The following is a 27797-nucleotide window of genomic DNA, read 5'->3' on the forward strand; positions in this document are numbered from 1 at the left end:
ATTAAATTATAGAGTTTTTAATTTAGTATTTAAGTATTATATTACATAAATATTTCAAAAGAAATATATTTTAATTGTATGGATGAAAAAATCTCAAGAATCAATTCTTCTATGTGATATTGTTTGCTTGAAATTCTTAAAAAAAAATCATTGAGCCCAGAGGCTCATTATACAGTAAAATATGATGTGTAACATTATCAAAATTTAAATTTTGCTGAGGTCGGCTCAAATAAAAATTTAAAAAAATCTAAAAAAATAAAATAAAATAAAATAAGTATACAACACATTTAAATAATATCGGCTCAAAAAAAAAATTACACATGAAGAAATTGAATTACTCTCAGCTCATGTTAGATCTATGTTTAAGATAGATCTATGTTGAGGCCCTAAACAATGTTTTTTGGGAAAACTGGGGCCAACAGGCGATGTGGGCTAGTGTTGGCTAGTCACAAGTTGTATTCCTCAGATAGATCTTTCTAACAAGATATTGTGTGCGTCAAACAGAGTAAATTCTTTAAAAATATCTCCATATGTATAAATTATTTGAAAATATCAATTTCAACATTTTTTTTCTCTCTGCAAATACTAAATTCTATTAACTGTAAGGAAAAATATTTTTACATAGAGTTGAGGCCTCAGAAAACATAGCTTGAGGGCACTCAACACAACAGAACTGCCCCCTTACAAAAAGAAGCTGGGGAGACCAGTTACATAGAGCAAAAAACCAGATGAAAAACACAGAGAGTGACATATTTAGCTGAGAAGGATACATGGGCCACAGAAACACAAAATCAGTGCAAACCGGCAGTAAGTGTATCACCAATTCCCCCGCGGGAAGCCAAAAACAACAGGTCATGAGTGCTGAATCCTGACTGTGAGCTAGGATGCCTGTAGGTGATTATCTGAACAGTAGCCGAAACAAAAAAGAAAGAAGCAGTCCCAGGTGGCGCTACCCTTCCTTAGCCTTGCCATGATTCTTTTCCTCAGCCAGACATGCGCTGCCGGTCCTCAGACTCTCATTGCCATCCAAATCGCTGACAGGGATTGCCATGGAATGGCTTGCTTCACCATGAGTCCCTTCCTCAACAGCAGGGCCTGTGTCTTCAAGGGGCGGAATATTTTTAAGAAATTCCTCCTGACCAGACTTCTCATTTTTCCAATTCTCCGGGCTATCTTTGTCCATGGAGTGCTCACTGCTTTGGGAAGGATCAGGAGCAATGCAAGCCAGAGGGGACCCCTGATTTTCCTCTTCCGAAAGGATAAAGGTGATGTGAGCAGTAATAAAAGGTCTGTTCAAATTACTTTGAAATTTAAAGTGCGTGGTTTGGAAGGCACTGTTCGGAATTGGCTTGCGCCCAGAGCTCAAAGGTGGCATAGCCTCGTGGATGGGAGGAGGATTGAAAGGCGCCTGCTCAGGTTCCACAGAATGACCGGCCAAAGAATGCAAGCCACTGTCACGACGCCCCCCAGAATGATGTCTTTTACCCGAACGAACCATAGTGATAGATGAGTGGTAAGGCACAGAGAGATTATAGACACCAGAGACTACAGAACAGGGTTGGTTGAAATGACAGAGATACCAAGCAGAATGCACAGAAAACACCCCAGACGAAGGCACAATACAGCCAATGCGTAAGTCCAGAACAGGGGAGAGCTTACCCTTGGAAATGTTGGCCTGGAGCTCGTGGCGGTGAGCAAGAATCAGCCCATCATCATCTACCTCCGCTAACCAGGTTCCATTGCCGTGAGACTGAGCACAAGGCGTGATGAGGACACTGAGGATCGACATGATTATAACAGAGGGAATGTTGCGTCGAACAGCGCAAGCCATTAATGCAAATCTCCTACCAGATCTAGCCTTAAAACCTTCCTCCCGCTCGCATAAGGTGAAGTCTTGGGAAGCCACGCTGCTCTGCAGCTGGCAGTACCAGGCTTTAATTTGCTGCATGATGTGCATTAAGAGTAATGGTGCCACCCGCATCCGGGGATCAATTTCAACATTAAATTGGTCATGAGAATTAAATATATCTCTTCTTTTCTTTTTACTTTCCTCCAAAACCATCCTCCTCACTCTACATAACTCAAATAATAATTTCATTAAGAATTAAGAAACAAAATATATATATATATATATATATATATACTTCAAACATTAAAAAAAAACTATAACACAGTTACTATGTTTATGACACTAATTAAAAAAACATAATATCCATTATTTATTACACTACAATTACCCGATTTAAAAATCACACTATAGTAATAAAATAAACATAACAAAATATAAAATATATTTTTATGTATACACCTTGGACTCCGGAGTATCTCGGACTTCATGGAACGTTCTTGTGTTCAATTCGTAGAACCCTCTTCTACCAACATGTAGTCAAAATGAGCTCCTTGTCCCCTCGGGCCCTCTTAAGGCCTCTTACCTCACCACTGTCATTGACTTTTTCGTCACCCCATCCCTTTTCCCAATGGCTTATTCACACAATGACATCTAAATGGCCCTTTCCCTTTTGATTTCACCTATGTATTTGACTCTACTTTCTTGGCTTTTGTAAAGGGTGGAATAGAGTACACACTCTTTTTTTCACTAAGGAAAAAAATGTATTTTGTTATTCCAAATAAAAATCAAATAATATATAATTATTATATCATAGAGAACAAAGATAATATTTATGAGTATTATTGAAGAAACAAATATAGTAAAAAAGATAGGAGTATAATAGCAACAAAAAAATTGTCTAAGCTAAATAACAATATAGTAGTGGTATTAGAAATAAACAGATATATCTAACAAAAGCTATGGCTATATACAAATTGTTTTACCTTATTTTTGAGAGAGATTAAACAAAAAAAACTTGGTAAAATTATGTATTAATAAATTACGTGATTTATAATAATTTATATTAATAAATAATGAGATTTTAAGTAATTAAGATTTAAAATTTAAGTTTTTGTTTGTTATAAATTATTATTTTATTTTAATAATTAAAGATTAAAACGAGTGTTGTATGGTAGCGTAGTCTCTGCTACATAAATTTGTAAAAAAAATTGCTTAATTATTAACTTAAATCAGAAGACAAAACAACCAGTCCAAGTTCAAGAAGTAGTTTCTACTGCAACCCACGAGCTTTACTTGTCATGGTGTATAGGGAAAAAAAACACATTTTTATTACAAAGTTAAACATTATAACTTGCCATAATCAATACAAAACTAATAATAGCCACTACACAAATCAATTGCTAAAATGCTACCTAAACAAAAACTAATAATACACTAACTATACCCAATCATGTGACGATGGAGACAAAACTAGCAGTCCAAGTTCAAGAAGTAGTTTCTACTGCAACCCACGAGCTTTACTTGTCATGGTGTATAAGAAAAAAAACATATTTTTATTACAAAGTTAAACATTATAACTTGCCATAATCAATACAAAACTAATAATATTTACTACACAAATCAATTACTAAAATCCTACCTAAACAAAAACTAATAATATACTAACTATACCGCTTACTCTTATTTATTACCAATCTCATGAAGTCACTTTGTGTCTAATATACTAAATATACCGTTAAACAATATAGTTTATCCTTACTCTTGTTTATTACCTTAAACAATATAGTTTATCCTTACTCTTGTTTATTACCAATCTCATGAGGTCTTATAAGCATAAATGATAACCATATTGTTTTAGTAAGTTCTTTCGAAATCTCATCACGGCTTGTTTAAATCGTAAAATGTAGTGGAGCTTCATGCTGTGCAAGTACTGAATCCCACTTATTAGAGACAAAACTGCTGACCATTAGTTGACCTTAGCGCGTGTGATGGGAATCGGTGACATAGAAAACGCATGGGTTTCGTCTTTGAGAAAGAAAGTCGATAAAAAGAATCCGGTTAGATGTAAAAGAATTATGGTGTGATGCAGTTAAAAGTATCATCACGTCCTAGATTTAAAAGATAACTGCTTTGATGGATATTTCTTAATTTTGTGATTAAGAAGCCAAAGAGAAGATAATTTCGTTGTCTAATTTTTTTTTTTCTGCTTTATATAGCAACAGGGATGGAATTTGATGGGAAAATTATTTGTCATGGGATGATTTCTTGTTAAATATAATCAATCTTTTTGTAAAACCATCACCGCTCTTTGTTGAAATTGTGAAAATAAGTGAAGAAAGTGTGAAAATGGGCAAATTTGATGAGTGAGTTTGTTTTGAAATTCCAACCCTACAAGACAATGTCGTCCCCTTCTTCGTGGTGTAAGGAGCCACGCTGTTGAATTTGTATTCACAACAAAAACCAAGTTAATACACATTTCTTTATTCAATCATTTAAATTTATTGGTAAATTTTTTACTAGTTTGATAAACTATTTGAATTCTAAATACCGGCCCAATAAATTGTTGATGCTTTAGAGTATGTTTTGGTACCTCTCCTTTCACTTTCGGAGGAAGCTTTGCAGAGATAATTTCTTGGCTATTTGCAGGCCTACATGCAGAAAACGAAAAACCTTGTTAGAAACAATTTTATATTTTAAAAGCCTTTCTATCTTTTCACATTCTATCGAGTCCTTATTCTTCAGTGTAAAATAATGCACTTTACATGTCTTCTTCTTCTTTTTTAAGAAGAAAAAAACATACATTTTTCATTAATACATGAGAAGTTACATATTTTAGAAACAAGTCGGATGTTGCTTATAAAAGGGGAATCGAAACTGAGACAAACCAAAATAGAACAGAAAGAAACATAGTGGAACAGAGAAACACCGAAGTACATCATAGGAATGAAAAAACAAAAACATGGGCAAGCTCTTTCTGAGGCTCAAGTAAAAATATCCGTGAACCCAAAGTGTCTAGAGAAAAATCACTAGGGCATTCAAAGCTCAAAGGAGCTTGAATTATGAATGGACCCATTAATCAGGAGTTCAAAAAACATTCTACAGGGAAAAAAAGAATCTCACATTTGGACAGAGCATCCACTTCTATATTTTGTTCTCTGTACACATGGATGAAAGATATGTCAATGAAGGAAGAGTGGAGAGCAACAATGTTTGCCATCCAGTGGTGAAGCAAAGGAACCTCAAAAGAGTTCCGCCCCTACAACCAATCAATGACAATTTTGGAATCTCCGACAATCCTAATGGAATCGATGGCAAGCCAGACAATGTTATGAAGTAAACCCCATAGTGCCATGCTCTCTACTTGACAATTTGTGCCACCTCCTATGTTCCAATAGAAGCAAATTTCCCTGCTTGGATCGAGTTTGATAAGAGCTCCGCAATTGCAGTGACCATAAGCAGAGGCTTCATCAAAGAAGCCAAAAGGAAAATGTGACCCCAGATCCTGAAAGTGAACAAAACGTCGAGGAGACCTAGGGGTCCAGGGGCTAATCTCAAGGAAATAACCAACAATTTTGACACTGGTAGAATGGAAATCAGGGGTCTAGTTCTCAAAGACAGAGGCGTTCTTGGAACGCCGGATCCCCATAGAACATACAAGGTGAATGCTCTATAGGGTCTTTGATTCGAGGACCAATACAATAGGCACTCTAAGATGGAGGACCAATCCCTATCAATCCTGATATTCAACAAATCCGCCAAATAGTCCTAGATGGCCTTAGCGAAAGGACAATCTAGGAACAAGTGACCAATATCTTCAAAAGAAGAATGACAGAAATGGCATCAACTCGGGCCCTGAAGACCCCTTTTCATCAAATTATCCCAAGTTAGGATACAGTTAAAAAGGGTCAGCGAGGTAAAGCATTTAATCTTCAAGGGGGCTTCCCATCCACATGGGCACAATCCATTCGTCAAAAGGACTAGGAATTGGAGAACTAGAAATGTAAAAATAGATTTATTTGACAGCAATGTTGCCTCCTGCAGCTCCACCTCCCCATGGAAAAGAATCGGGCTTGTCATTTAATACAACCCCTGTCTTAATGAGTTTGTGTCTATATGGCTCCCATTCAAATTCAAACTCGGAATTAAGTCCCAATTCCCAAGAACGAGGCCAAGAAGGAAAGGGGCATTCCTTGGGGAGCCAATTCTTCAAGTCAAGTAAATGTCGGATTCCCATCTGGTGCAATGAAAATATGATTTGAGGAGAGAGGACATGGTCTCCATTCAGAACCTTAACCACGTCCAACTCGATTAGGATCTTAGCATCATTACTTGCTTTCCATCTCAGATTTCCACAAAGATAGGCCTTACACGTCTTACCTACTGGCGGTGTTGGAGGTTGATTTTCATTAACAATGTTCGACGTAGGTTTGGAAGGTAGTGGTTTTGATATTTGTTCATTTTTTTCTGCTGGACATTGTAGATTTTCTTGTGTTCCTTGAGCTATTAGCATTAGCAAGCCTCATAATACCTTGATCTTGGCAAGAAAATGGAAAAAGTACTCCCTCAGAAATAAGATAAAGCAAAAAGGACTAAAGATTCAAACATTTTGTGAAAATTTACATAAATTTGTTGTTAATGCATTAAATTTATTACTCGAATCGAATAATACCTTCTCATCCAATACATCATAAACATTCATCACTCCATTATAAAAAAGAGTGAGTGGAGTTATGGACTGTTGCTCCTGACCTTTTGCTGGAAAAGATCTGCAAAACAAAATCAGAAAAAAGAAAGCTCGAACAACTAGGAAGAATTCCAAAAAAATAAAATGACAAATATCTAGACATGATAATACCTCAAATCTGGAACAATTTGGATGATAGCAAAAGGCAAAGTTATTTTATTTTCTATAACTATGAGATTTGAACTGAAACAGGAACCAAGCTTTATGGGAAACAATTCCAACATTTTCTTATGACTCGTTGCCTCAGATTGTCCATCAATGTCCTCTTCCTTACGATTGATAGGAGAAAAGCCAACCTTTTTTTCCTTTGAAAGTTTGATCGACGAAAGCTCCTTTTGCATAATCTCTGGTTTTATCCGTGAAAGATATTGTATGACAGTTGCATTCCTAAAAAACAGATACAAAATTAGCCAAAATGATCTATTAGAAAAAGAACAGAAGGAAAATTAAAGTAAAGATGACATATTGCATTGGATGATTTGAAAATAAAGTTGTAATACAAATTCAAGGCATTTGGAAAATAAAGAATACATCTTGGCTTAGTTAGTTGTTTTTCAGGGACGAATATCAAACTAGTATTGTTATTCATGATCGTTCATTTTTCTTTGGAGGCATTCTAAACACATACAAACTCTGAATCCATAATTCCACCATTTCCACATTATTTGATACATCATAATGTCGATTAAAGCTTTTGGCCTCATGATTGACAGGAAAGAAATTGACTTTCAGCGATATTAATGAAGTAATGACTTTTGGTACGATTTGGTTTAAAAATTGAGAAGACTGTAACTATGAGGTTAATAATATACGTTCATATATGTACTAGCTTCTATCAATTTGTTTAATCATATTACAAAATCCCTATGAAAATTGGTGATAACCATAAAAACTAATAATTCTCAGGTGAACAAATTTCATGGGCAACATGGGACACCTATCAAAAACCCTGAAATAAGACAGTAACTATCAGGTTAATAATATACGCTCATATGTGTATTAGTTTCTATCAATTTGTTTAATCATATTACAAGATCCCTATGAAAACTGGTGATAACAATGAAAACTAGTAGTTCTCAGGTGAACAAATTTCATGGGCAACATGGGACATCAGAACCCTGAAATAAGACATACAAATTTTGAAGGCAATGATATGCTAACAAATTATTATTTTTTAATTAAAATAAAAAATAATTTAATTATTTATAAAGTTAAACATTATAATTTTTCATGGTCAATGCAAAACTAATTTTCCATGGTCAATGCAAAACTAATAGTGGTCAACAAACAAATCAATTACTAAAATTTTGGTGAGAGACTAATAATTAAAGAGTGAAATATATTTATCATTGCTTTCTCACTCATGCTATATTTTCATTGAATACAGAAACAAAGCATTAACCATGCCTAGTTTCATTTTAATGTTTCATGGAACACCTCCCGACCATACTAATTCAAGTCTAATCTCGAGGGCGTCGAGGCGAATTGAACCAGTGCCCTCGTGATGGTAAGGTGCTTTAGCAATGGGACCTCAATCAATAGAGATAACCCTCAAGACTACTTTTATATTAAAATACATATATATTTAAAATGAATCTAATATTTAACATTTTAAATTAAATTATAGAGTTTTTAATTAGTATTTGAGTATTATATTACATAAATATTTCAAAAGAAATATATTTTAATTGTATGAATGAAAAATTCTCAAGAATCAATTCCCCTATGTGATATTTCTTCCGTGTGATATTGTTTGCTTGAAATTCTTAAAAAAAATTGATTGAGCCGAGAGGCTCATTATACAGCGCAATATGATGTGTAACATTGTCCGTCTGTTATCAAAATTTGACTCATTATATAACATAATATGATGTGTAACATTGTTCATCCGTTATCAAAATTTAAATTTTGCTAACTTCGCCCTAAATAAAAATTTTAAAAAGTCTAAAAAATAAAAAATTAGAAATTAAATTAAATAACTATACAAAACATTTAAATAACATCAGCTCATAAAAAAATTTACACATAAAGAAATTGAATTACTCTTGGCTCATGTTAGATCCCTGCCTAACATAGGTCTATATTAGTTTGATTTAAAAACTCAATTTTTAAACATGATATTATTGAATTGATTTTTTTAGAATAATTAATTTTTTTATTTGATTAGATTTTATTTATTTAACATTTAAAAAAATGGTTCATTTAAATAAGTAAGATTTTGTTTGTAATTTTAAATAAAGCATTTAGAGTGTATGTTTGTTGGTTTAAATTTGAAGTTGGTTGATTATTAATTAATAGAAGATTTTAGCAATTTAATATATGAAATATCATTTTTAAGATAAATGATTTATCTTATATAAATAATTTCAAAAGTAATAATATTAATTTAGATAATATTTTCAAGTAAATCAATATCCTTGGTAAATCATCACCAACACTAATAAAATGAGGGAATTATATGCTTACAAGTAGCATCTAAACTCATAAATATAAAAAACTAGATAATAACTCTAATTATAATTTAATTTTAATTTTATCACAAAAAGATAATTTGTAAAATTTATATTTATATATCATTATTTTATTATTAACATATTTAATGCATGTATTTGATTATTATTATCATTTTAATAATGATTGTGAAAAATAGACAATGAATTTTTTATTATATATATATATATATATATATATATATATATATATATATATATATATATATATATATATATATATATATACTTGAATTGAAAAGATCATACCAAAAGCTCTGATTATATTGACGATTTAAGATGTGAAAACTTATACCTTGAAATAGGTTTGGTCTCCATAACATTCCTCTTAATATTGTATTTTTTTCAGTTTTATGAATTAATTTGTAGTGAAAAATTACAAACAAAATAGCAATACAAAATAATTAATAACTTATTTATGATAAAATATATGATGATGCTTATTTACTAAAAGTTCAAATTAAAAAGTTGAAATTTATTTTATATAATGTCAATATGACTAAAGTAAAAACCCTAAAATACAAAAATTCTAACACTCGGGGTTTAGCAAAAATAGTGGATTAGAAATTTTTTGTATAATGTCAATATGACTGGAGTAAAACCCTAAAATGAAAAAATTCTAAAATTCTAACACTCGGGGTTTAGCAAAAACAGTGGATTAGAAAAATTAAAAGAATTTGAATTGTTTAAGAAAACATAAGCCTTTTTGTTGAGATCATAATTTTTTGCTAAATTATTTGTATTTTTCTAAAGTTTTTTTTTGAAAAATTAGCAAAATGAATTGGCTCCAAAACTTGGAACATAACTAACACAAACATACATTGGAAACTTAAAAAAATTCAAGAAAAAGTGACTTGAAAACTTCTTGTGTGAAGGTTATTTTGAGATAACCCTAGACCATAGATCAATGTTCTCAACAATCACTTTTATATCAATTGAATTTGAGGTTAGAATAATAATTCACTTAGCTTAATTGTCTTACAGTTATGATAAAATGTTAAGGTTAAGTTGAATCCCTTTATAGGTATTCCATCACAATATCCTTGATATTAGTGAAGAAAGAACCAAAAATTCATTTGTCATAAACTATTTACTTTATGTGTTTTGGTTGGTTAGTAGGGCGAGGTGGTAAAATAGTATGATTCCCTAAATATATATATATATTAACTTTTTCTAATTGGTTATCACGATACAAATTAGTGAAATATGGTGATAAAAAATGTGTCTCATATATTTATAGCTTTTTATTTTGCTTTTAATTAAACAAATTTTCCAAGATAAGTTTCATTTAACAAGGAGCATTATTTATACTAGAATAATTGATGATGTATTCCAATGTAAGGCACAATATAATTTGTGGTACATTATAACAATAAGATCAGGGATTTAAATGTGTTAGTTTATGATTTTTTATATAATTATAAGTTTTTTATCAATATTTTATGGATTTCATATTACTTTTAGTTTTTTTTTTAATGATATATTAGTGTAAAATAAATTTAATTTATTTTGGAATAAGATTTTAAGATTTTAATTTAATTATTAATAATTATTAATTCATGGTAGGGATTTAACTTCCATGAAATATTTTATAATATTATTTTTTTTTAGACAAAAACGGTTAATTTTATTATCAGGCGCCAGCAATAAGGCAATTGGTGTATACAACGCTTTCCTGGAGAAAAACCGAGGACCTGTTTCTCCAGCTATTACACAACACTGTTAGAAATCAACGGATCCAATAGCGCTGCCCTTTCGGATTTGTAGCCGTTCGCTGGTTGCTGAATGGGCCCGGAGGCAATAGCTCTCTCCATAGCCGCAGTCGGATTCGTCAGTCCCAGAACTCCTCAATAATCGTTCTTCTTATTAATCCTTTGGATGCCCTTACAGCAGAGAAAAAACGCAGGGCGACAAATCAGCAGCAAAAATCCAGCGAGCTCTTTTTAGGGGATGTTGCAGAAACAATCGACCTGGTTAACTGACAGCGAACATTTGCTTCGCAAAACGCCTTGGTTGGCTTCCATATCTGCTTGGGAGTTTAAATTCCTGAGGATGTGATAGAAGGAGATCTTGTGGAATTTGGGCAAAATAAATCTGATTCTCCTGAGGATGGTTGATAAGTGGAGCTGAGAAGGATTCTTTTTGGAATGCAGAGCCTGGATAATAATTCTGGAGTCCCCGAAGACTGAAATGGAACGGACGTTGCCTTTGATCGCTTGTGAGAGCCCCTGCCACAGAGCCAGAGCCTCCGCTCTGTTGTTGGATTCCTTGCCTAATCCCCAAGCAAACCTTAACTTCTCAGAGCCATCCGGACACAATAGAACTCCGCCTCCTCCTGCGAAACCGGGGTTGCCTTTGGAGGCCCCATCAAAAAACAGGCAATGCTCATTCAGAGCCGACCTCCATTTAATGAACTCTTGCTCCTCCAGCCTGATTTCCCAATTAGAGGGAACGTTGATAGCGATGGTAGCACAATCTTTATGATTTGGGACCAAACCATTCAGCCAGAGTTCCTCTTCTCTATTCAGGGCTTTCCCAGATTTTTTGGCAGTGTTGGCATCCAGAGTTTCTCCTAAAAGAGCTTTAATTTTGGTGATGACTTTGAGCGGATTGCAGCTTTCATTTCTGAAAAGTCTGTTATTCCTTTCCAGCCACAGCTTCCAACAAACGAACTTGGGGATCCAGAGCCAGCAGTTTTTGAGGAGGATATTTTTGGAGAGACCATACGGCGACAATTTGCTCCAGGACTGGAAAAGGTTTTGGATGTTCCTGGGGAGCTCGAAATTATCAGCATTTAGCATGAGGACTCCCCTCCAGACTTCTGATGCAAAAGGGCATGTTAAGAACAAGTGATCAGCTGTTTCTTCCTCTGACTTACACAGATTACACCAGGATGGTCCTTCCATTCCGCGCCTACGGAGATTATCTCGAGTGAGAATACTATTGTGGGCTAATGTCCAGCAGAAGAAATCAATTTTGGGAAGAGAGGGGGAATCCCAAATAAAATGCCATTGAGCCGGGTTTGGGGGAACATTCGGGATGGCCATGATGCTTTTGTATCCTTCAGCAGCAGAATACGAGCCTGTGACAGATCCCCACCCTCGTTTGTCTTTTGCTGAAGCTTTTACAGGGGCTTTCCCTTGTAGCTTATCCAATAGAACAGAGGCTTCACCCTCCAGCCACTGAGGGACCTCCCCCAAATGCCAGCTTTCCCAGAGACCATCCTCCGACCAAGAGGAGATATCCCAAAGAGTGTTCAGGTTGCGATCTTGAAGCCAGTCTCTAATATTGGAGATTTCTTCCTCCTGATTCAACGGTTGGTCACCTAGAATAGGATCATCCCAAATTTTTATTTTTCACCCATTACCTGGAATCCAATACAGTTTATGACTAAAATGTTCCCAAGCTTTGATGCAGAGATTAAAGACAGGAGAACCTTTGGTGGAGCGAGGCGGATGATCCAGACATCTGAGGCACTTCCCATGGAAATATTTTCTCCACAGGACCTTCTTGCTCCAACTAATTTTCCCAGAGACAATGTCCCAGAGCAGCTTGGTTCCCAAGGCCAGATTTTGAGTAGCCAGATCGCGGATTTGTAATCCTCCTTCCATTAATGGTTTTTTAATAGTATCCCATTTAACAAGGTGCAGCCTTCTTTCGTTGTTTTTCCCCCCTTCCCACAGGAAGCGCCTGAGAAGAACTTCCATCTTGTTGATGAAGGTTTTAGGGGCCAAGAGGATAGAGTGCTGATATAACGGAAGACTTGAGAGGACCGCTTTCATCAAAATGATCTTCCCCGCGTTATTCAGCCATGAAGCTCCCCAGGCATGAATTCTGTTTTTGATCTTGTCCAAAAAGGGCATCCAATGGGCAACTTTGGAAATGGTCCTGAAGATAGGGATCCCCAGGTATTTGAAGGAGTCCCAGTCCCAGGACCCTTCCATTTGGAGAATCCTTGCAATATCAGATAGTTCCTTGACCGAGCAATTCCAGCTATAGACTGTGCTTTTTGTATAATTGATCTTGCTGCCCGAGACTTCTCTGTAGCTATCCAGCTCCTTCTTGAAGGATTTTGCAGAGTTTATGCTTGCCCCACCCAACAAAAGCGTATCATCGGCAAATTGAGCATGATTTATGTCTTTGACCTGATGAACCATTCGGAGTCCAGGAAGGATTTGAGTCTGGAGGTTATGGTCCAGTTGAAAGCTGAGAACTGAGGCTTGGATCGCGTAAAGAAGCGGGGACAAAGGGCAACCTTGTCTGAGGCCCCTAGAGGCTTGGAAGAAATCTGAAGGTCGCCCATTTACTAAAGGCGCAATCCAAGGAGAGGCAATGCAGGCTTTTATCCAGTTAATGATAGCTGGAGAAAAGCCCATTTTTTCCATAACCATAAACAGGAATTCATGCTTTACCCTGTCAAACGCATTTGCCAGGTCAAGCTTAATCACCATACCTTTCTCCTTTCGATGATAGCTTGAATGAACAGCTTCTTGCACCAGCACTATATTATCAAGAATTTTCCTCCCTTTGATGAAACCACCTTGATTTTCAGGAATAATGGCAGGTAGGATTTTTTTGAGGCGGTTGGCTATAATTTTGGTTATAAGCTTGTAGCTGGAGTTACACAACGAGATTGGCCTGAATCTGCTGAAATTAGCTGCTCCTTTCTCCTTTGGTATCAAGGCCAGAAACGCTGAATTGATGCCGCCTCCGATCTTTGCACAAGATTGGGATTTCTTAACCATTCTCAGAAGGTCAGATTTGATTATGTCCCAACAGGAAAGATAGAATCTAACAGGGAACCCATCCGGACCCGGAGCTTTGTCCGGTTCCATACTATCCAAGGCATTTCTGAGCTCATTCATGCTGATCGGAGCCGTCAGCATAGCGTTGGTAGGATCTTGGACACAATGAGGGATCAAATTCATCGGATAGACCTGAGGATCCAATGGTGGTTCATCCGGGGCTGAGTAAAGATCTTTGAAGTAAGTGTGAGCTGCCCGCTTTATTTCTTCGAAGTCTTTGACCACCACATCTTGTTGGTGAATTTCTTTAACTGATTTGAATTGCTTGCGGGCTTCAGCTTGCTTGTGGAAAAAGCTGGTATTTTTGTCCCCAGCTTGTAACCAGAGAGCTCTGGATTTCTGCCGCCAGAATTCTTCTTCTTCCCTGCTTGCTTTGTGAAAATCTTTTTGCAGGTCAATTTCTCTCTGAAGAAGGTCTTGGGTGACTTCAGTATTTTCCAAAGACATTTGATGGATAGCTAGATTGTCCAGGGCCGCCTTTCTGTTGGAGGAGGGGGATTTCAGCGTTCTTGCCCAGTCCTTGAGTCTTCTTTTGAGCCTCCTCAGCTTTTCTTCCCATACATAGAAGGGGGAACCTTGAACCGGTCTATTCCAGGCTTCTGAAACCATCTCTTGGAACCCCTCATGCTGAAGCCATAATGAGCTGAATCTGAAGGGAATGGGCCCAAGATTTTCCTCCGTGGAAAGCTCAAGAATAATGGGTTTGTGATCCGATGTGTTGTTTGGCAAAATTTTGGACGAAGCCATGAGACCACAGGTCAGGAAAGAGGATTGAACCAGAAAACGGTCTAACCGAGCTGCGATATGATTTGGACCCACCCTTTTGTTGGACCATGTGAACTTCCCAGATGAGGGCTTGATATCCTCTAGATCCCATCCCAATATGAGATCTTCAACCCATTCTCTTGCTGGGTCCCTGACCGGGGACCCTCCCCTTTTCTCATTTGCAGCAAGAGTAACATTCATATCCCCAGCTATGATAATGTTTTCAGGGTTGTTCAGCGAGAGATAGGACGAAATTGAGTCCCAGCATAGTTTTTTCTCAGAAGGAAGAACAGGAGCATAAATATTGAACAAACTTACTTGATGACCGGAGTCTTTGTGGAGGAGCTTCGTGAATATCCAGTGGGTGGAGTTCTCTTTTTGAATCAGGTCATAGATAGTGCTGTCCCAGAAGGTAGCGATTCCACCGGAGGCGCCTCTTGCACTGACAGCACAACCAATACCTTTTCGCCAGAAGGATTTGCTGGCATTAAGGAGGAAATTTTCCTCCATCTTTGTCTCCTGGATTAGTAGGATTTCAGGCGAGTACATTCTGACTATATCTTTGAGGGCATCTTCTTTTAGCTTGCTGCCTAATCCTCTGCAATTCCAGGAGACGTACTTCATTATTTATTGGCTTGGGGGAATGTGGCTCCTTTTGGAGCCGAGCCATGCTTGCGCCCAGACCTTGTATTCATCATTCCCTTGAGAGTTTTTTGGGATCCTTGGAGAACATCCCTATAGGTTTTCTCCTCTCTTAGTTTCTTCTTGGATTTTCGACCCCTGGTTGACTTGATAGGAGTGACTTGAGAGCTGTCTGACTCATCGGTTCTTCCTTCTGAGTCTTCATCCGATTCGGAGGCCAGGCTTATGTGATCTTCATTATCTTTATTTCCTTCAATGCCTCCTGAGGCTGGGGGGGTGATTGTTTCAGTACCCGTTTCTTTTGCTTCCTTCATTGAGTTTTCAGGTGCTTCTTGAGTCTCGATGGTTTCTGCGTTCCCTCCAGAGGAGGTTCCCACTTTTGGATCTTCATTGTTCTTCAGATTGGACTTCGGCTTCTCCCCTGAACCAGAATTTTTCTTTTCTGTTGGTCTTGGGATAGCCTTTCCTCTTTTGATTTCTTTCCATCCCTCCTCGTCTTCCTTAGTCCCGGCTTGGGATTTGGGGCAATTCCGTTGGAAGTGTCCGTGTTCATGACATGTTCTGCACTTGAACGGAAGTTGTTCGTAGTCCAGCTTTTGATAGTGATGCCATTCTCCCACTGTGATTTTAATCGCTTCGGGAAGCCCAGCCTCTAAGTCAACCTCCACACAGATTCTTGCACAAGTGTATTGGCCTTTAGTGTCTGCTTTGTCAATGAATCTGCCCAGACCGTTCCCAATCTTTTGCAATGACTGATAGCTCCAGCAGTGGATCGGAAGGTTGGGGAGCCTAACCCAGACTGGAACTTCCTTCGGAACATCTACTGAGGGATCAAAGTCCGGGGTCCATTTATTGAGGTACAGACCCTGGTTTCCCATGAAATACGGTCCATTCCTGAAAACCAGATCCCGGTCTTCTTTGGTGGTGAACTCGAAAATGAAGAAACCTCTCCCTACCGAATAACAGATCACACTGTTCTTCAGCTGAGGCCTCCAGTTGCGTTGAATCCAATCGTCCGTGGTTTTAGTAGAGGGCCAACGCCCCATGAATTGCCCGACCAATCCTCTATCAGCAAGGGCAAGAGCAATTTTGATCGGTTGATCTTCTTGCAGGGCTATCTCAGGCACTTCCTCGAGTTTTTTAATGAATTTTGGGATATCTGGGGCAGGGCGTTTCTTTCCTTTCTACGTTAGTAATCGCCGGAAGGCTTCTTCAGAGGATAGTGGAGGGGTGGGAGAGGATTCCCCACCCCCAGGATCACCCATGACTGCCACACAGGAGCGCAACCTGGGATCTCAGATACCCCAGCGCCCTTTCAACTCCAAGAAAACAATCTACGCTGCTCAGAAATGCACCCAGCTGAAGACGCAGCGCTACAGATTTTATAATATTATTATTAGTGTTAAATAAATTTAATTTATTTTGGAATAAGATTTTAAGATTTTAATTTAATTATTAATAATTATTAGATTCATGGTAGGGATTTAACTTCCATGAAATATTTTATAATATTATTAGCAGCAGTAATAGATCAATGGTTGATATTTATTTTAAAAGTAGCTATCTCCTCTTTGTCTTTTTAATTTAATTAATTAGTTAAGAAAGAATGTCATATAGACAAGTTTCGTAAGAAATGAATTATGGTTTTTTAAGCACATGGTATTAATAAGCCATGGTATTGGTCCATAGCATTGTAACAACGTCTATTTATAAATTACAAATCTTCATAATTATATATTTAACTTATATAATACTTTTTTATAAATAATAATAATAATATAATTTAAAATATAATGATAATTTAATTAATTATTATTATTTTTAAAATTCTAACAATATAAAATATATGATAAAGTGTATGTTTTTTATATTTATTATAGATTAATGTGATTAATGCCTATCTATTTTTACGAATCATTTAATTTAAATGATTATACTATTACTCCACATATCACACTAGCTAACCATCAACATACCTATTATACAAAACAACATTATTTATTATTGAATAATATCCATATTGTGGCCAATTTTAAAGGAGTCGTCTTGCCTGTATGGCCAAAAGTGGCCAGAATCCGGGTAAAAAAATTTCAAAAAATCTTGATGAGGCAGTGTTTGAATCCTGTTTTTATGGTGGAAATGGATTCAACACCATCAAAAATGTCTAGGACAGGTAAAATTTTCAATTTTAACAACTATAACTTGAATTTACAAAAATCTTTATCTAATTTTTTTATCAATATTACCGAAATTTTCATAACTTTCAGAGCAACTCAACGAGGCTAAGGAATTGCCTCAATGGCCAAAAGTGGCCAGAATCCGGGTAAAAAAATTTCAAAAAATCTTGATGAGGCAGTGTTTGAATCCTGTTTTTATGGTGGAAATGGATTCAATGCCATCAAAAATGTCTAGGACAGGGAAAATTTTGAATTTTAACAACTATAACTTGAATTTACAAAAATCTTTATCGAATTTTTTCTCAATATTACCGAAATTTTCATAACTTTCAAAGCAACTCCTCCGCCTAGTTAGACTATGCAAATTTTAAATCTTTTCATAATATTTTATTATGTTATAATAATGTATGTATTCATAAAACAATAAGCATTATCCAATGAAAAACTCCATCGGAACATGGATCGCTTTTCTCTCTTTGCATATATATATCTAAAGAAAAACTACATTGGGAATTGAAGATATGCTCTTTCAAACGTGTGCCGTTAGCATGGAAATAACCAAATACATTAGAGACATTTCTCCAAATATCGGTCCTTAGTAAATTTAAGGGTGTATTTGCACACAACTAATCAAATACATGGATGATGCTCACTCAAGTTAATTATCTATTATACATATATTTTTAACCATATAAATCAAATTTTATAAATAAAATAAATTTGGTTGTAATTAAGTTGAAAGGTATATAATATATATATATAAAAAGATGGATTTATCTTAATTCTAACTTTATCAAGCAATGACATGATTAAATTCAAGTGTGTAAAACTTTTTCAATTTTTGCTTCCTCTAAAATATTTTCATTTCCATAAATTTAATTCTTTTTAACATTAATAGAAGTGTATTTTTCTTTTTATATTTGAAAGTAAGTATATAAATTTTCTTTACTCAATAATTAAAATTAGTTACTTCTCTCTTCCTTTCTCTTTGTGTAATGCTCCATTCTACCTTCTTAGTTTAATCAAGTATGAATGGGAGGTGTTATTTTCAATTAACCCAACTTCCAAGGTCACCTTATGGAAATGGGGTTACAAAAATTTCCTCTCACTGAAAGTCTGCAAAAATCACTTTCGGTAACACCATTGCATCCAACTCGTCAAGAGCTTATAAATTCTACATCAATCCAACCTCTAGATTGAAATTTGTGTCCATTTGAAGTTAGCCAATTAACTCGTGCCACATCAGCATGATACTGCCATGTGGTACCTGTTAGCACTCCAGGAAACTCTCCTAGGTTGTAGCTCAGAAATGCCTGGAAACATATAAATCTTCAATATCATTCTCTGAACTATTGGAATGGATTGGGGTTTGGATCAAGTTAGATGACTATTTCAACTCTTTTTTCACTCAAGACATTCATGAACACCCTAAAGTTGACAAGGCTTTCGACCACTAATGCTTAATAGTTTATAGATTCAATGAATAGATGGAGAATCCTGACTGTACCAACAGATACATACATAAACACATATGAATGGCTAGCTACAGAAAGTAAATGAAGCTTACAAATATAATTTATCAACGCAGAGATAAGATGACAGTTATCTGGCATTCGACACAGAAGAAAACATGAATAACATATTCAAGTGCAAGCTTAGAAGAGAGGAGAAGATGGCGATTGAACATGTAACAGCAAAAGAAGTTTGTATTACTGGAATGAGGATGAGATGCTGGGAGGAATAGAGTATCCACAGTCTCCGAAAGTTTGAACCTTTATTCCCTCCAACTTTCAGCCATTTATAGGCCTTTTACAATACCCTCGAACTCTCTGAGGCTCGAGATGTCTTAATCTATCCCCTTTGTCTTCTAACTACCTGATGCCATAACTCGACAAACATGAGCTGAGAGATCTTTGTTTCTAACCAACACGGTAATCAAATTCTGGTAATTTCGCCGCATTGTCAGGTGGTTCACTCGTGCCAGCGCGTTTCATGATCATTTATGTTGGTTTCGCTGCATCAAGCTGTTGTTTTTTCCCCTTTCGGCCATGCATTCTGTTATTTCAGTTCAATTGTTTGACTGTCAAAAACACCAACAAAGCCAACAAATTTCCTCCTCGGGTGACAGGTGGGAAGTGGGATACAGGGCCGTTGGAGGGTGTGGATTGACGGTCGAGATGTTGGTCAAGCGGCGGAGATTGAGCCAAGGAAGAATAGATGAGAGAGTGCACAGGAGCTGTCAGATCGATATGATCAATGGATAGGATCATGTCGCAGAGATAGAGGAATTGATATCGCATCGATGGATTTAAAAGCGAAAGGTGGTATTTTGGGCGAGATCATAAGAGGTAAGTGGTAATTCGAATTGGCACACGATTCCACTCATCAAGTGACGTGTAGAAGCGAGGAGGAGAGAGGAAACCGCTTTTCGGGCGATTAATCCTCGTGCGCGTTGCTCACCCTAAATCATTGTGAACCGTCGGATATGATGGAGGAAGATCGACGATTGAGGATCTTCGTGCAAGTTAATTTGATCAGCTAATGGAATGGACAGCAGAGATCGATCTGATTGGAGATCGGAGAATAGAGAGCGTAGCAGAAAGGAGATGAACCGAGAAAGGACCGGCCGATATTTATGAGCGTGGGTGTATAATTTTTTAAGTCCGGCTTATGGCCAAAGCGGAGCAAGAGGAGACGTGGACCATCAGAGCTAAAATACGGGACATTTCCGTTAAAATAGCAGCACTGCACCTCAGGGCTAACAGTACCCACATGACATTGCTATCTCACTCGTGGTCTAACTTGTCACCCGTTACATAACTGCACCATGCATCATTGCTCCATCATGCCATACTTCTAGAAACACTATGTTCCAATCATCCGTGGTGTGAGATGAATATTCATGTCAAGTGACAGGGATGCTCCCGTACTGCGGCTTCCGTCAACTGCAACTTCTATCAACACCGTGCCCCATTATGAAAGATGCTAAAAACATCTCTAGGGACTCGAGCTCCACGGTGATGTGGATCTTGGACACATCAACTCCATTTTAGCACCATGTGGCGCTTTTGAGCCAAGTGTTATTGAAAAACCATCACCATGTGTCGCCCAGGTAGCACGTCAGCATAATCCTCCATGTCACCCACATCCACTACATCTCGTTAATGTCACTATGACATTGGGGTAATGTCGCCCTACCATATGGCATTAGTGATGCCATTTGTCACTCGAAAACTAGCCACTTGACCCTCTAAAGGGTTCATTTTTGCTGCCACGTGTTGCATCATTAGCATGCTATGTTAGTAGCTTTGCCACGTCACATGTCCACATCCTCCAAAAATACCACATGGCATCCACGTGGCACCTGTCACCTCAACCAAAATCAGGGGGTCCCATAGGGTTATTCCCCTCCATACAATTCAACGTTTCAACGTTATAATCAATTTTAGGTCTAAGTGTAACTTTCCCATCATGAAACATTTTGTCTCTGTTCCTCAGGATAAACATTTCTACATCTCTCAGGATAAACATATCGTTGTTTTCAAGCATCAAGGTTTTTCATTATCATAGAGACAAACCTTTGTTCCTTGTGACATTCATTTCTCCATTCCCCAGATGTACCTTTCTCTATCCCCTGGGACATGCAAATATTTGTTAACATCGAAGTATTCCTATCCCACGAAGATATATCTTTGTCCCCCATAATTCATAGCTTATTGTTTACCGATGGGAACAATTTCCCGATGTGACCCCACACTTCCTATCAATAGTGTCATCCTCCATAGATGCTGCACATAACACTTGGCATGTCCCACACGATGATAATTACTACTAAGTACTATCATTAGATGACAAATCATGTAATTAAAATACAATTAAGGCTAATCCTCCAGTCTTCAGTAAAATTCAAATTCTTGTGTTAAATCTACCAAAGACTTATCTAGCCTCAAATACACACTCGACTTTTGATGACACTTAGACTCATAAAATTTAATATTACACGGATTATGCTCATGTATTCCTTAAGGTCGAGTGTCACTTTGAATGCTAACTTCTACAGGAGCAAAGCCTTCATTACAACTGTATCATTATGAATATTGTTCATACAATACAACAACAGAGCTAACGACATGCCTATCATCTGGCACAAAGAAGACAAACCAAACCATGGCTAACACTGCTTTGTAAATTTAGGCCTAGCAACAACATATTGTGCCATAAAGTGGATCCCACGCACTACTGTTGAATCCATTGGTAAAATGCACATTATAGTATATTGATAATCAAAAACCTTAATCAGAGAAGTATCCATGAGATCTACAAAATGACAATAATTGATCCGTAAATTGTCGTGCATATTCCACTAGATAGTTCGTCACAACATATATGATAATATTATATTATAAATCTGAGGTTCTACACTATTACAGTTTTATTAATCTTTAGGATATATAAATTTAGTTGCAATTAGTGTATGCATGCATATGGAAATTATACATAAATGTAGAGAATGACAAAATAAACTCACACACACACACACAAAACACAAGATATTCTCTGGGAAACCCTTTCGGGAGAAAACCCAATTGGAAGGTGAGGTCGCTTCGCTCTCTTTCCTTGTCTAGAAATATGGTTGTAGGTACAAAGAGGTAACGTCTGTGGCCCGTGGGCGGCTATAGTGCACCAATACTCTCTATGTGCTCTACCTCCTATCTCTCTTAGCTATCTTTGCTCAAGAATGGAACAAAATTCTCTCGAAAGAATGGAATGTCTCTTTCTCCTAGTGGCATGATTATAACACAACCCGATAGGCTACTAGTGGTTAATTTTAACTACATCAACTCTTAACTAGAGTTACAATATAGAGTCTTTTACATCATAATCACATGGATATCCCCCATGAATAATGGGGGCTGATGCAACATCCTCCTGAATTATAGGTGTGAAAATAAGAAGGTCAACTTCTGAGTGGCATAACTTTTGCACACAGACTCTGAATTACGCGCTTCGTATGCCATTGGAGATATATCTGTGTAAATTAGCATGGAATGATGCTATGCAAAAGTGACAAATTTTTACCCCCAACAAACGTCGTTTAATGCCTCATAACGCTCTCAGAAGGTTTTAGACCCCGTTTTGCCAAATTGGGTCTCGCTAGTAAAAACAGTCTCATAAGTTAATTCCTCCACTTTTTCCACTCCAAAAGCATCAAGATGGATGAAAAAAATATACTGATCTAATTTGGATTAATAATGGAAATCACACACATTAATAGCTTAACTGAGCACATTAAGCATTCATACAAGACCCTGCAAATAGCTCTGTAACTCAAGAACATATTCAAAAGATACCATAAGGATTTGCAAGTCCTTCAAACCACGAGAAATTCATATAACCATTTCATTATGGACACTAGAAATAACACATTCCTCCACTAACAATGCAGATACAATCCTTGTTCTAACACATAACAACATTACTATTTCTACATAATGCAATATATATATATATATATATATATATATATATATATATAGATATATATATATATATATATATATATATATATATATATATATAAGTAAATATGCTTATCTTTATAACTTGAATGACTAGCAACTAAGGGACGACATTCAACTCTCCACCCAACCATAATCTAGTTGCACAACTATATTTCTTACAACTGACCACCCTTGAGCTGTATTTAGAGTCTAAGGAGTTAAGTGCTCAAGGGATTTCACATCATTACCCGTCAACTAAATCACACGTGGCTCCAAATATCACAACGTCTCAACCCACTAATTTTTGAAAATATTCAAACACACATAATGTCTCCACTTTGCTAAGTAGGAATATAGAGTACACAATGTTTCCACTTGCTCAACCCTACAGGCCTCTAGAACACACAATGTCTCCACCTTTACTTCTCTTGCCTTTCCTTAACCCAGCACTCCTCAGTGTGCTCCCACTCTTGCACCAACATTGCCCCCTTAGCATTTATTTCCTTCCATGAGTTCTCTTATCATCCTGTTGATGGTGTTGGACTCGCCAACATGTCAGGGGATATCCCCGGTAAGAAGTCCCAACTAGACCTCAGACTGTTTGGTGTAGGAGTCCTAGCAGCGGGTAGTACAATATTGCCTTGATTGCGGTTGCACACAGAGGTGAGTAAGATGCCCTTGTTGGTAGCAAGGGTGTGACATATGCAGCAAGTCAAGGAAGGTGCATAAGAGGCTCTAACACACGTAATGGTGGGTATGAGTGCGCCCCTTAGAAACCTGTGACAACACGCAGCTTCAAAGGGAACACATGAGAGAGATACATCACAAGCTGGAAAGAAGATTAGCCAGCGATCCAAAGTGATGGTGAAACCAACAACACATCTCGATAAGATTCATACAAACCTATATAGAAAAGTCCATACATACATGCGTAAACAACTACATATATCATTAGAGTAACCAAGCTAGCTGAAATACAATAATAACATATGAATGAAATGTGTTGGATCTGTTATATTAAGAAAGTGAAAGGTCCAACCATACATACAACTATGACCAACCACTAGTCCCAATAACGGAACGCTATAGTCATTTTCGCCTACCCCTCCAAAGAGATATACTATCTCTGCACTGTGGAGAAGCCACGGCTCATTACAATACATTCCAAGCTTTCTCTAAGATACACCTATAAAAATCTTGGCTCCCAAAAGCCTGTACAATGAGTTATGAGGTTCTATAAATAGAAAAGGGTGGGGTGACCCTTGACATTCCCCTTTGTGACTCTTCACCTACCCTCATGACTCTTCAACTACTACATGATTGTTACACTCTATTATCAACACTTGGTCTTTCACTTTTACAAGATGTTACTACAATCTGCACATGTACCCATGTGAGACAAAATAGGCTTGAGTAAACCATGCAAGACATTATTAAGACTCGGATAGTTGTGGGAATACCAACTCTTTGACATCCTCGTGATGATTGATGGTCGTGAACTGATGCCAAGCTTGGTAGTCTGTTATGGTGTCTGCGTACTCAATGTGACATCTTGTTGAAAGCGAACTCTTACCTATGTTGTATCTGGGAACATTGATTTGGAAACTCTATCCAACTCGTTTGATAGCATGCACATCATAGTCTTGAGTGCAGTCATACCAGCAACATATTAATGCATAGTGTCTACATTGATCTCCAAGTCTGCGTTGATGGCTACACACATCAACTCATCAAAGTAAATGTCCAACTCCAGTCGGACTTTGTTCTTTGACTTCACCTCGGTGAGTGTGCCAATAGATGGTATCATGTGCATGTGCACAATGACATCCATGCTTCTAAGCACCCGTGCATGTGAAGCCTGCAACCTGGTGATGAGCTACGATATTTCTTCGTCATTCTGGATCTGACTTCGGATGTGTTCCTTTAACTCTACCGCCTTTGGCTTCATCATCTTTGGCAAGTGGAATGGGTATCCTTTGTACCTCATTATCCATGTTTGCATGTGATCGACAACAGTATGCGAATTTGACAAGATGCGTGTTCTCCTAGCACAACGCTGCTGCCAACCGTTGAGATGGACAATTGACTTATGAACGGTGACAAATCTGGAATACAACATCTGCATGACTGTCTCGAGGGACTATACTTCATCCAGTATCGCTCTCTTCAACTCTGCTTTGGCAGATGATGTAACCTGTTCTCCTCCCTGCTTGGCCGCTTGTAACTCCCTATCCATGCGCTTGTTCTCTGCTATCAAGAATCGAACACTCGAGCTGGTGGATTTGACATATGCTCAAGTAGCATCGGCCAATGTTGTTGGATGCTTGCATACATCAGATATGATCACTCATTCTTCAAACTGTGCAAGAGATATGTGAACATCTGAAGTGGGCACTCTACGCGACTGCACAACTCTGTGTTGTGACTCGTCGAAAGATATGTTGTGCATCTCTACCTCTAGATTGTCTTCAAGGATCTCTATGTCTCCTTGATCGCTTGGGACTTGCTCTGCTTCTGGATCTGGTGAAGCCGGTGGGGTGACCTCTTCGTTTCAAAGCATGAGATCAATATCCTAATCTGACTCTGGTTGGACCATATCCGTGCCCATTTGCTCTATCATTTGTTCAATCTCTTGAGCTAAGTCCTTCTCCTGTGACTGCTCACCATGTATGCTCTGTGCCAGCTGCTTGGATGAGTCTATAACTTGTATGGGCGCAGTTTCATTAATATGTGCATGTTGCACCCCTTGTTGTGCATGTTATGCTACGCTTCCTTCTCTCTTCTGCGTAGCTCCTACTCTTCCCGGAGTTGTTGCTTCAACTCCTGCAACTCCTTTTCTGTTTCCTCCATCCTCTATTTTTCTCTTAGCCTTTGCGTGATCCTCTTATCGCGTTGTCACCTCTTAGACTCAATCTCCAAAGATGATTTCATCACAAGTGGATCTGCTTTGAACTTGCAACTTTGTTCTGCCTCTGTGTTGTCAACAACCTTTCTCTTGCCTTTGTCACATGCAGGTTTTCTACCCTCTATTGTTGTTGATGATGTTGCTCTCTAAGATGTTGCTTCCCTCTGCTTTGCTAACCACTCTACAACTATGTCGACCGGTTCATTGAGCCTAGAGGAGTGATAGCAATATCTACATGGGTCCTCCTCAACCTAATGACACGCCCCGTGGATCCAAGGAAATTGCACTCTCGCACAGTGGTCCTTCACCAAGCAATGTGGGTCATACGAATTGAAACTTCTGGTGCCTAAGGAGAATCTTTTAAACTCCTTTGTTTCGGCCTCAGCATGCTTGAGATTCTGTATCTCATACAACCTGATCTGCAAAGTAAGAGTAGGACAAGGTGCCTTCTTCTTCCTATGTAGTTTCACCGACAACCGTGTCGAGACGTGATAGGACAAGGTGCCTTCTTCTTCCTGAGTATTTTTGTCGACAACCGTGTCAAGATGTGATATGACACCTCTTGCATGATGAGCTTGTCCATGGAAAACTTAGTTAAAACATACGGAGCCTTCTCCACGTTGTACATCCATATGAAGGTGCCAAGGGGTGAGGCATACCAATCTGCTATGTCGATTAATGCCTCCATTGTTGTCTATGATATGCAAGGTGGATCCTGCTCAAATATCATTTTGTACACCAGGGTGATAAAGTGATCTGACAACTGTGTGATAACTCCACGAAAGTTGCATTCAAAGAACAATCTGCAATAAGTGTGCACAGAGGTTTCTAAAGGTGTCCATGCCCAACTAAAGCCTGGGAACTGTTAATGAGCACATACAGCATCTAGTATGTAAGCGGACATGTATATCTCTTCTTGCTGACCCTTGGGTGGATGTCGGGCTTCTGTCACCTATTCCTTCAACTTGATAGCCAACATGTTGGACCAATTGCAAGGTCCTCCTTCGCTGTCCGGTTGGTCCAACGCAAACACCCAACTTTGTGGGAAGGTCTTTGTGCTCTCTTGGTCGTATAAGCAGCATGCAAAGATAACCAAGTAATGATATGCCTTCCGTAGTATCTTCATCTTGTAAACCTAGATGGGTGTTGTCCTGAACTTGGTTGGATCTTTCGCCCAGCTCTTCAAGATATCTCTTGAGTTTACACTGTTGTTGGGTTTGTTGAAGGTTTTCTCCATTGTGATCACCAACTGTGGCAAGTGATACATCTCCTGAAATTCCTTCGCCCTCAAGGTAGCAAGTTGTGTTCCACTGGCACTTCTCAACATCATTGTCTCAGAATCAGTGTGTGAGACAATCCAGTGGATCATGTCCGCGCATGGAAACGCGAGATACCTGCATGCAATCCAATACAAGCTAGACTTGTGAATGTTGACATAGAGCCTGCGGTCTTCCAGATTTTCCTCAAATGTGCCTGAGAATATAACATTGATGTCCTGCCATTTCATCTTGATATCCTTGTCTATGAATAGCTTGGTGTCTTCATAGATAGGTAAGCTCATAGACACTTGTTCAACTGCATCTCTAGTTGCGCTCTCAATGGTGTCCTTTGACCTTGCTCTCTTGGAGGCCATTGAACTTGTACTACTGAGAGATGGATGAACACATGCGATACCTGGAGAAATAGCAAAACTCATGGCAAGAAATCTATTAGTTGAAAACCAAAACAACTTTGAGGACTCACATGCAACATACCCGGGTGACTAACTGGGAAGATTGTGCAATTTTCACCAAGAGGCCAGGAGACTGACTGCCAAAACTATGCAAGGCACAGTCCAGGCTGTCAGGAGGCTGACTGATTGCTAGAACTACACAATGCAGAGTCCAGCTTGCCCTGCTG

The sequence above is a fragment of the Pinus tabuliformis genome, chromosome 1_2 (genome assembly GCF_031772625.1).
Source record: "Pinus tabuliformis cultivar Carrire ecotype Pingquan chromosome 1_2, CPIR1, whole genome shotgun sequence".
Lineage (NCBI taxonomy): Eukaryota > Viridiplantae > Streptophyta > Pinopsida > Pinales > Pinaceae > Pinus > Pinus tabuliformis.